The sequence below is a fragment of the Oncorhynchus mykiss genome, chromosome 21 (genome assembly GCF_013265735.2).
Source record: "Oncorhynchus mykiss isolate Arlee chromosome 21, USDA_OmykA_1.1, whole genome shotgun sequence".
Classification (NCBI taxonomy): domain Eukaryota; kingdom Metazoa; phylum Chordata; class Actinopteri; order Salmoniformes; family Salmonidae; genus Oncorhynchus; species Oncorhynchus mykiss.
The window spans coordinates 61,855,558-61,868,057 of NC_048585.1; the positions used below are offsets into that span (position 1 = coordinate 61,855,558).

Genomic DNA, 12,500 nt, shown 5'->3' on the forward strand with positions numbered 1-12,500 from the left:
AAGCAAATTCCAATTAATTCAACTCTTAAACATCATCCTCAGCTCTGGCATCTTACCAAATATTTGGAACCAAGGACTGATCAACCCAATCCACAAAAGTGGAGACAAATCTGACCCCAAAAACTACCGTGGGATATGCATCAACAGTAACCTTGGGAAAATCCTGTGCATTATCATTAACAGCAGACTCGTATATTTCCTCAGTGAAAACAATGTACTGAGCAAATGTCAAATTGGCTTTTTACCAAATGACAGTACGACAGACCACGTATTCACAATGCACACCCTAATTGATGAACAAACCAACCAAAACAAAAGGCAAAGTCTTCTCATGCTTCGTTGATTTCATATTTGTTTTGACTCATGTTGGCACGAGGGTCTGCTATACAAACTGATGGAAAGTGGTGTTGGGGGAAAAACAAATGACATTTTAAAATCCATGTACACAAACAACAAGTGTGCAATTAAAAATGGCAAAAAACACACAAATGTATTTCCACAGGGTCGGGGGATGAGACAGGGATGCATCTTAAGCCCCACCCTCTTCAACATACATATCAATGAATTGGCGAGGGCACTAGAACAGTCTGTAGCACCCGGCCTCATCCTGCTAGAATCTGAAGTCAAATGTCTACTGATGATCTGGTGCTTCTGTCACAAACCAAGGAGGGCCTACAGCAGCACCTAGATCTGTCACCAACCAAGGAGGGTCTACAGCAGCACCTAGATCTGTCCCCAACTAAGGAGGGCCTACAGCAGTACCTAGATCTGTCACCAACCAAGGAGGGTCTACAGCAGCACCTAGATCTGTCACCAGCCAAGGAGGGCCTACAGCAGCACCTAGATCTGTCACCAACCAAGGAGGGTCTACAGCAGCACCTAGATCTGTCACCAACCAAGGAGGGCCTACAGCAGCACCTAGATCTGTCACCAACCAAGGAGGGTCTACAGCAGCACCTAGCTCTGTCCCCAACCAAGGAGGGTCTACAGCAGCACCTAGATCTGTCCCCAACCAAGGAGGGTCTACAGCAGCACCTAGATCTGTCACCAGCCAAGGAGGGTCTACAGCAGCACCTAGATCTGTCACCAACCAAGGAGGGTCTACAGCAGCAACTAGATCTGTCACCAGCCAGGGAGGGTCTACAGCAGCACCTAGATCTGTCCCCAACCAAGGAGGGCCTACAGCAGCACCTAGATCTGTCACCAACCAAGGAGGGCCTACAGCAGCACCTAGATCTGTCCCCAACCAAGGAGGGCCTACAGCAGCACCTAGATCTGTCACCAACCAAGGAGAGCCTACAGCAGCACCTAGATCTGTCACCAACCAAGGAGGGCCTACAGCAGCACCTAGATCTGTCCCCAACCAAGGAGGGCCTACAGCAGCACCTAGATCTGTCACCAACCAAGGAGGGCCTACAGCAGCACCTAGATCTGTCACCAACCAGGGAGGGTCTACAGCAGCACCTAGATCTGTCCCCAACCAAGGAGGGTCTACAGCAGCACCTAGATCTGTCACCAACCAAGGAGGGTCTACAGCAGCACCTAGATCTGTCCCCAACCAAGGAGGGTCTACAGCAGCACCTAGATCTGTCCCCAACCAAGGAGGGCCTACAGCAGCACCTAGATCTGTCCCCAACCAAGGAGGGCCTGCAGCAGCACCTAGATCTGTCACCAGCCAAGGAGGGTCTACAGCAGCACCTAGATCTTCTGCACAGAATCTGTCAGACCTGGGCCCTGACAGTAAATCTCAGTAAGACCAAAATAATGGTGTTCCAAAAAAGGTTCAGTCGCCAGGACCACAAATACAAATTCCATCTAGACAACGTTACCCTAGAGAGCACAAAAAACTATACATACCTTGGCCTAAACATCAGCGCCACAGATAACTTCCACAAAGCTGTGAACGATCTGAGAGACAAGGCAAAAAGGGCCTTCTATGCCATCAAAAGGAACATAAAATTCAACATATAAATTAGGATCTGGCTAAAAATACATGAATCAGTTATAGAACCCATTGCCCTTTATGGTTGTGAGGTCTGGGGTCCCGCTCACCAACCAAGAAAAAAAAAAAAAAAAATGGGACAAACACCAAATTGAGACTGGATGCAGAATTCTGCAAAAATATCCTCCGTGTACAACGTAGAACACCAAATAATGCAGAGCAGAATTAGGCCGATACCCACTAATTATCAAAATCCAGAAAAGAGCCGTTAAATTCTACAACCACCTAAAAGGAAGCGATTCACAAACCTTCCACAACAAAGCCATCACCTACAGAGAGATGAACCTGGAGAAGAGTCCCCTAAGCAAGCTGGTCCTGGGGCTCTGTTCACAAGCACAAACACACCCCACAGAGCCCCAGGACAACAGCACAATTAGACCCAACCAAATCATGAGAAAACAAAAAGATAATTACTTGACACATTGGAAAGAATTAACAAAAAAACAGAGCAAACTAGAATGCTATTTGGCCCTAAACAGAGAGTACACAGTGGCAGAATACCTGACCACGGTGACTGACCCAAACTTAAGGAAAGCTTTGACTATGTACAGACTCAGTGAGCATAGCCTTGCTATTGAGAAAGGCTGCCGTAGGCAGACCTGGCTCTCAAGAGAAGACAGGCTATGTGCTCACTGCCCACAAAATGAGGTGGAAACTGAGCTGCACTTCCTAACCTCCTGCCCAATGTATGACCATATTATAGACACATATTTCCCTCAGATTACACAGATCCACAAAGAATTTGAAAACAAATCCAATTTTGATAAACTCCCATATCTACTGGGTGAAATACCACAGTGTGCCATCACAGCAGCAAGATTTGTGACCTGTTGCCACAAGAAAAGGTCAACCAGTGAAGAACAAACACCATTGTAAATACAACCCATATTTATGTTTATTTATTTTCCCTTTTGTACTTTAACTATTTGCACATCATTACAACACTGTTTATAGACATAATATGACATTTGAAATGTCTTTATTCTTTCTGAACTTCTGTGAGTGTAATGTTTACTGTTCATTTTTATTGTTTATTTCACTTTTGTATATCATCTACTTCACTTGCTTTGGCAATGTTAACACATGTTTCCCATGTCAATAAAGCCCCTTGAATTGAGAGGAAAGAGAAGAGAGAGAAGACAATCCCTTGCATCACTCCTGTTTTTCAGTTACTGCTCTATCTGCCCTGTGTTTCAATCTCTATCTGAGATTATCTGAGCTCTATCTGTCCTGTGTTTCATTTTCTATCTGAGATTATCTGAGCTCTATCTGTCCTGTGTTTCAATCTCTATCTGAGATTATCTGAGCTCTATCTGTCCTGTGTTTCAATCTCAATCTGAGATTATCTGAGCTCTATCTGTTCTGTGTTTCAATCTCTATCTGAGATTATCTGAGCTCTATCTGTCCTGTGTTTCAATCTCTATCTGAGATTATCTGAGCTCTATCTGTCCTGTGTTTCAATCTCTATCTGAGATTATCTGAGCTCTATCTGTCCTGTGTTTCAATCTCTATCTGAGATTATCCACTGCTCCATCTGTCCTGTGTTTCAATCTCTATCTGAGATTATCTGAGCTCTATCTGTCCTGTTTTTTTTAATCTCTATCTGAGATTATCTGAGCTCTATCTGTCCTGTGTTTCAATCTCTATCTGAGATTATCTGAGCTCTATCTGTCCTGTGTTTCAATCTCTATCTGAGATTATCCACTGCTCTATCTGTCCTGTCGATCTGTCCTAATCTATCTGTCCTAATCTATCTGTCCTAAATTATCTGTCCTAATCTATCTGTCCTGTGTTTTAATCTCTCTGACCATGTATCTCTTTCTCCTTCCAGCCTGTCCTTCTCACCATCCATGTATCACTCCCTCTCTCTCTCTCCTTCTCACCATCCATTTATCCCTCCCTCTCTCTCTCTCCTTCTCACCATCTCTCTCTCTCTCTCCATCTCTCTCTCTCTCTCTCTCCCTCCTTCTCACCATCCATTTATCCCTCTCTCCATCCATCTTTCGCTCTCTCCATCCATCCATCCCGCTCTCTCTCTCTAGTGTATATAATGTAAATGATGTGCTATTGTTAGTTCCTGTCATCCCAAGGACACCCTCCCTCTTCTCTCCCTCATCTTTTTCTTATTATATTCTTCCCTCTCTCTCTATTTTCACAGTAACAGCATCCTCTCTCTCTCTCTCTGTTGCTCTCACTATCTTTCTCTGTTGCTCTCCCTCTCTCTCTCTCCCTCTCTCTCTCTGCCTCTCTCTGCCTCTCTCTCTGCCTCTCTCTCTCTCTCTCTCTCTCTCTCTCTCTCTCTCTCTGTCTCTCTCTCTCCCTCTCTCTCTGCCTCTCTCGCTCTCTCTCTGCCTCTCTCTCTCTCTCTGCCTCTCTCTCTGTCTCTCTCTCTCTCTCTGCCTCTCTCACTGCCTCTCTGTCTCTCTCTGCCTCTCTCTCTCTCTCTCTCTCTCTCTCTCTGCCTCTCTCTCTGTCTCTCTCTCTCTCTCTCTCTCTCCCTCTCTCTCTGCCTCTCTCTCTCTCTCTGCCTCTCTCTCTGTCTCTCTCTCTCTCCCTCTCTCTCTGCCTCTCTCTCTCTCTGCCTCTCTCTCTCTCTCCCTCTCTCTCTGCCTCTCTCTATGCCTCTCTCTCTGCCTCTCTCTCTGTCTCTCTCATCCTCCTTTGTTTCCCACACTCCTTCTCTTAACCCTCTTCCTGACTGTCTTCTTCTTCTTTCCCTTCCTTCATACGTTCTTCTTCTCTCCTTCCTCTCCCTCTCTTCTTTCACTTTTCTTCTTTGACAAACAGAGGACACCTGCAAACCAATAAAACACCCTCTTCAACAGCTGGAGTGTGCGAAGCGCAAAGTCAGCAGAAACAGGCATGACACCCTCTGAGCCGGACAGGAATGTCAGAGAGAGAACAGGAGAGAGAGAGCAACAGAGACAGAGAGAGAGCAACAGAGAGACAGAGAGAGAGAGAGAGAGAGAGAAAGAGAGAGAGAGAGCAACAGAGAATCAGAGAAAGAGAGAGAGAGAGCAACAGAGAATCAGAGAAAGAGAGAGAGAGAGCAACAGAGAAACTGAGAAAGAGAGACAGAGAGAGAGAAGAGAGAGAGAGAGAGCGAGAGAGAGAGATAGAGAGAGATAGAGAGAGAGAGAGAAAGAGAGAAAGAGAGAGAGAGAGCAACAGAGAGACAGAGAAAGAGAGACAGAGACAGAGAGAAGAGAGAGAGAAGAAAGAGAGAGAACAGAACAGAAGAGAGAGAGAGAGAGAGAGAGAGAGATAGAGAGAGAGAGAGAGAACAGAAGAGAGAGAGAGAGAGAGAGCAGAACAGAGAGAAGAGAGAGAGAGAGAGAGACTCACACCAGATCCACACTAAGTATGCTTCCTTTTTTGTCCAGGTTCCCAGGATGTCAGGACATGTCTTCAATACTGTCCACTAGGGACAATGTGAACACCTATTACCATCTAGCAGGGAGATCTCTTCAATACCCTCCACTAGGGACAATGTGAACACCTATTACCATCTAGTAGGGAGATGTCTTCAATACCGTCCACTAGGGACAACGTGAACATAATACTCAATACCATCACAATACTCAATAATATCATAATGCTAGCCATCCTATGCTAGCTCGCTACCGATGGCCGGCTAGCTGCCTGAATCGCCAACCAACCTCACTACTAACTGGACCCTGTTAACATTAGAAGCCTCCTCCCTAAGTTTGTTTTATTCACTGCCTTAGCACACTCTGCCAACCCGGATGTTCTAGCTGTGTCTGAATCCTGGCTTAGGAAGACCACCAAAAATTCTGAAATTTTCATCCCTAACTACAACATTTTCAGGGGGCGGTGTTGCCAAAGGGGGCGGTGTTGCAATCTACTTGTTTTCTACTGTGTTATTGACTTGTTAATTGTTTACTCCATGTGTAACTCTGTGTTGTCTGCTCATACTGCTATGCTTTATCTTGGCCAGGTCGCAGTTGCAAATGAGAACTTGTTCTCAACTAGCCTACCTGGTTAAATAAAGGTGAAATAAAAAATTAAAAAAATTTAATAAAATACTGCAAAGATAGCCTGCAGAGTTCTGTCCTACTATCCAGGTCTGTACCCAAACAATTTGAACTTCTACTTTTAAAAATCCACCTCTCTAAAAACAAGTCTCTCACCGTTGCCGCCTGCTATAGACCACCCTCTGCCCCCAGCTGTGCTCTGGACACCATATGTGAACTGATTGCCCCCCATCTATCTTCAGAGCTCGTGCTGCTAGGCGACCTAAACTGGAACATGCTTAACACCCCAGCCATCCTACAATCTAAACTTGATGCCCTCAATCTCACACAAATTATCAATGAACCTACCAGGTACCTCCCCAAAGCCTTAAACATGGGCACCCTCATAGATATCATCCTAACCAACTTCCCCTCTAAATACACCTCTGCTGTCTTCAACCAAGATCTCAGCGATCACTGCCTCATTGCCTGCATCCGTAATGGGTCAGCGGTCAAACGACCTCCTCTCATCACTGTAAAACGCTCCCTGAAACACTTCAGCGAGCAGGCCTTTCTAATCGACCTGGCCGGGGTATCCTGGAAGGATATTGACCTCATCCCGTCAGTAGAGGATGCCTGGATATTTTTAAAAAATGCCTTCCTAACCATCTTAAATAAACATGCCCCATTCAAGAAATTTAGAACCAGGAACAGATATAGCCCTTGGTTCTCCCCAGACCTGACTGCCCTTAACCAACACAAAAACAACCTATGGCGTTCTGCATTAGCATCGAACAGCCCCCGTGATATGCAGCTGTTCAGGGAAGCTAGAAACCATTATACACAGGCAGTTAGAAAAGCCAAGGCTAGCCTTTTCAAGCAGAAATTTGCTTCTTGCAACACTAACTCAAAAAAGTTCTGGGACACTGTAAAGTCCATGGAGAATAAGAACACCTCCTCCCAGCTGCCCACTGCACTGAAGATAGGAAACACTGTCACCACTGATAAATCCACCATAATTGAAAATTTCAATAAGCATTTTTCTACTGCTGGCCATGCTTTCCACCTGGCTACTCCTACCCCTGTCAACAGCACTGCACCCCCAACAGCAACTCGCCCAAGCCTTCTCCATTTCTCCTTCTCCCAAATCCATTCAGCTGATGTTCTGAAAGAGCTGCAAAATCTGGACCCCTACAAATCAGCCGGGCTAGACAATCTGGACCCTTTCTTTCTAAAATTATCTGCCGAAATTGTTGCCACCCCTATTACTAGCCTGTTCAACCTCTCTTTCGTGTCGTCTGAGATTCCCAAAGATTGGAAAGCAGCTGCGGTCATCCCCCTCTTCAAAGGGGGGGACACTCTTGACCCAAACTGCTACAGACCTATATCTATTCTACCATGCCTTTCTAAGGTCTTCGAAAGCCAAGTCAACAAACAGATTACCGACCATTTTGAATCTCACCATACCTTCTCTGCTATGCAATCTGGTTTCAGAGCTGGTCATGGGTGCACCTCAGCCACGCTCAAGGTCCTAAACGATATCTTAACCGCCATCGATAAGAAACATTACTGTGCAGCCGTATTCATTGATCTGGCCAAGGCTTTCGACTCTGTCAATCACCACATCCTCATCGGCAGACTCAAATTGCCTTGGTTTCTCAAATGATTGCCTCGCCTGGTTCACCAACTACTTCTCTGATAGAGTTCAGTGTGTCAAATCGGAGGGTCTGTTGTCCGGACCTCTGGCAGTCTCTATGGGGGTGCCACAGGGTTCAATTCTTGGACCGACTCTCTTCTCTGTATACATCAATGAGGTCGCTCTTGCTGCTGGTGAGTCTCTGATCCACCTCTACGCAGACGACACCATTCTGTATACTTCCGGCCCTTCTTTGGACACTGTGTTAACAACCCTCCAGGCAAGCTTCAATGCCATACAACTCTCCTTCCGTGGCCTCCAATTGCTCTTAAATACAAGTAAAACTAAATGCATGCTCTTCAACCGATCGCTACCTGCACCTACCCGCCTGTCCAACATCACTACTCTGGACGGCTCTGACTTAGAATACGTGGACAACTACAAATACTTAGGTGTCTGGTTAGACTGTAAACTCTCCTTCCAGACCCATATCAAACATCTCCAATCCAAAGTTAAATCTAGAATTGGCTTCCTATTTCGCAACAAAGCATCCTTCACTCATGCTGCCAAACATACCCTTGTAAAACTGACCATCCTACCAATCCTCGACTTTGGCGATGTAATTTACAAAATAGCCTCCAATACCCTACTCAACAAATTGGATGCAGTCTATCACAGTGCAATCCGTTTTGTCACCAAAGCCCCATATACTACCCACCATTGCGACCTGTACGCTCTCGTTGGCTGGCCCTCGCTTCATACTCGTCGCCAAACCCACTGGCTCCATGTCATCTACAAGACCCTGCTAGGTAAAGTCCCCCCGTATCTCAGCTCGCTGGTCACCATAGCATCACCCACCTGTAGCACGCGCTCCAGCAGGTATATCTCTCTGGTCACCCCCAAAACCAATTCTTTCTTTGGCCGCCTCTCCTTCCAGTTCTCTGCTGCCAATGACTGGAACGAACTACAAAAATCTCTGAAACTGGAAACACTTATCTCCCTCACTAGCTTTAAGCACCAACTGTCAGAGCAGCTCACAGATTACTGCACCTGTACATAGCACACATATAATTTAGCCCAAACAACTACCTCTTTCCCTCCTGTATTTATTTTATTTATTTATTTTGCTCCTTTGCACCCCATTATTTCTATCTCTACTTTGCACATTCTTCCACTGCAAATCTACCATTCCAGTGTTTTACTTGCTATATTGTATTTACTTTGCCACCATGGCCTTTTTTTGCCTTTACCTCCCTTATCTCACCTCATTTGTTCACATCGTATATAGACTTGTTCTACTGTATTATTGACTGTATGTTTGTTTTACTCCATGTGTTGTTGTATGTGTCGAACTGCTATGCTTTATCTTGGCCAGGTCGGATTGTAAATGAGAACTTGTTTTCAACTTGCCTACCTGGTTAAATAAAGGGTTAGGGTTATATATATATAAATACCTGGTTAAATAAAGGGTTAGAGTTATATATATAAATACCTGGTTAAATAAAGGGTTATATATATAAATACCTGGTTAAATAAAGGGTTATATATATAAATACCTGGTTAAATAAAGGGTTATATATATAAATACCTGGTTAAATAAAGGGTTATATATATAAATACCTGGTTAAATAAAGGGTTATATATATAAATACCTGGTTAAATAAAGGGTTATATATATATAAATACCTGGTTAAATAAAGGGTTATATATATAAATACCTGGTTAAATAAAGGGTTATATATATAAATACCTGGTTACATAAAGGGTTAGGGTTATATATATATAAATACCTGGTTAAATAAAGGGTTATATATATAAATACCTGGTTAAATAAAGGGTTAGAGTTATATATATAAATACCTGGTTAAATAAAGGGTTAGGGTTATATATATATAAATACCTGGTTAAATAAAGGGTTATATATATAAATACCTGGTTAAATAAAGGGTTAGGGTTATATATATAAATACCTGGTTAAATAAAGGGTTAGGGTTATATATATATAAATACCTGGTTAAATAAAGGGTTATATATATAAATACCTGGTTAAATAAAGGGTTATATATATAAATACCTGGTTAAATAAAGGGTTATATATATAAATACCTGGTTAAATAAAGGGTTATATATATAAATACCTGGTTAAATAAAGGGTTATATATATAAATACCTGGTTAAATAAAGGGTTATATATATAAATACCTGGTTAAATAAAGGGTTAGGGTTATATATATAAATACCTGGTTAAATAAAGGGTTATATATATAAATACCTGGTTAAATAAAGGGTTAGGGTTATATATATAAATACCTGGTTAAATAAAGGGTTAGGGTTATATATATAAATACCTGGTTAAATAAAGGGTTATATATATAAATACCTGGTTAAATAAAGGGTTATATATATAAATACCTGGTTAAATAAAGGGTTATATATATAAATACCTGGTTAAATAAAGGGTTATATATATAAATACCTGGTTAAATAAAGGGTTATATATATAAATACCTGGTTAAATAAAGGGTTATATATATAAATAAATACCTGGTTAAATAAAGGGTTATATATATAAATACCTGGTTAAATAAAGGGTTAGGGTTATATATATAAATACCTGGTTAAATAAAGGGTTAGGGTTTTATATATATAAATACCTGGTTAAATAAAGGGTTATATATATAAATACCTGGTTAAATAAAGGGTTATATATATAAATACCTGGTTAAATAAAGGGTTATATATATAAATACCTGGTTAAATAAAGGGTTATATATATAAATACCTGGTTAAATAAAGAGTTAGGGTTATATATATAAATACCTGGTTAAATAAAGGGTTATATATATATAAATACCTGGTTAAATAAAGGGTTATATATATAAATACCTGGTTAAATAAAGGGTTATATGTATAAATACCTGGTTAAATAAAGGGTTATATATATAAATACCTGGTTAAATAAAGGGTTATATATATAAATACCTGGTTAAATAAAGGGTTATATATATAAATACCTGGTTAAATAAAGGGTTATATATATAAATACCCGGTTAAATAAAGGGTTATATATATAAATACCTGGTTAAATAAAGGGTTATATATATAAATACCTGGTTAAATAAAGGGTTATATATATAAATACCTGGTTAAATAAAGGGTTATATATATAAATACCTGGTTAAATAAAGGGTTATATATATAAATACCTGGTTAAATAAAGGGTTATATATATATATACCTGGTTAAATAAAGGGTTATATATATAAATACCTGGTTAAATAAAGGTGAATTAAAAATAAATAAAAATATATTCAATACTATCACAATACTCAATACTATCGTAATGCTCAATACTCAATACCACCATCATTCTCAATACTATCACAATACTCAATACTATCACAATACTCAATACTATCACAATACTCAATACTATCGTAATACTCAATACTCAATACCACCATCATTCTCAATACTATCGCAATACTCAATACTATCACAATACTCAGTACTATCACAATACTCAATACTATCATAATACTCAATACTATCATAATACTCAATTCTGTCACAATACTCAATACTATCATAATACTCTATACTATCATAATACTTTATACTATCATAATACTCAATACTAGCATACTACTCAATACTATCATAATACTCAATACTGTCATAATACTCAATACTGTCATAATACTCAATACTATCATAATACTCAATACTCAATACTATCATAATACTCAATACCACCATAATACTCAATACTATCATAATACTCAATACTGTCATAATACTCAATACTCAATAACACCATAATACTAAATACTATCACAATATTCTACACTATCACAATACTCAATACTATCATAATGCTCAATACTGTCATAATGCTCAATACTGTCATAATACTCAATACTGTCTTAATACTCAATACCACCATAATACTCAATACCATCACACTATTCAATACTATAATAATACTCACTAATTTCACAATACTCAATACCACCATAATACTCAATACTATCAAAATACTCAATACTATACTAATACTCAATACACAATACTATGCCAATACTCAATACTGTCATAATACTCAATACCATCACAATACTCAATACTATCATAATACTCAATACCATCATAATACTCAATACTATCACAATGCTCAATACACAATACTATGACAATACTCAATACTGTCATAATACTCAATACTCAATACCATCACAATACTCAATACTATCATAATACTCAATACCATCATAATACTCAATACTATCATAATACTCAATACTCAATAACACCATAATACTAAATACTATCACAATATTCTATACTATAACAATACTCAATACTATCATAATACTCAATAACATCAAAACACTCAATACTATCACAATATTCTATACTATCATAATACTCAATACATTCATAATACTCAATACTATCATAATACTCAATAATATCATAATACTCAATACTGTCATAATACTCAATACTCAATACTATCATAATACTCAATACTATCATAATATTCAATACTCAATACCATCACAATACTCAATACTATCATAATACTCAATACCATCACAATACTCAATACTATCATAATACTCAATACGCAATACTATCATAATACTCAATACTATCATAATACTCAATACATTCATAATACTCAATACTATCATAATACTCAATAATATCATAATACTCAATACTGTCATAATACTCAATACACAATACTATCCTAATACTCAATACTATCATAATATTCAATACTCAATACCATCACAATACTAAATACTATCATAATACTCAATACTATCATAATACTCAATACTGTCACAATACTCAATACGCAATACCATCATAATACTCA

The 12,500-nt window shown here is 39.6% G+C and overlaps 1 protein-coding gene across 5 annotated transcripts in view; it reads right to left on the reverse strand.

The window, feature by feature from the left end:
- LOC110532858 (dachshund homolog 2-like) overlaps positions 1-12,500 on the reverse strand; it is a 74,335-nt gene that overhangs the window by 28,093 nt on the left and 33,742 nt on the right. The gene's annotated exons all lie outside the window — the stretch shown is intronic.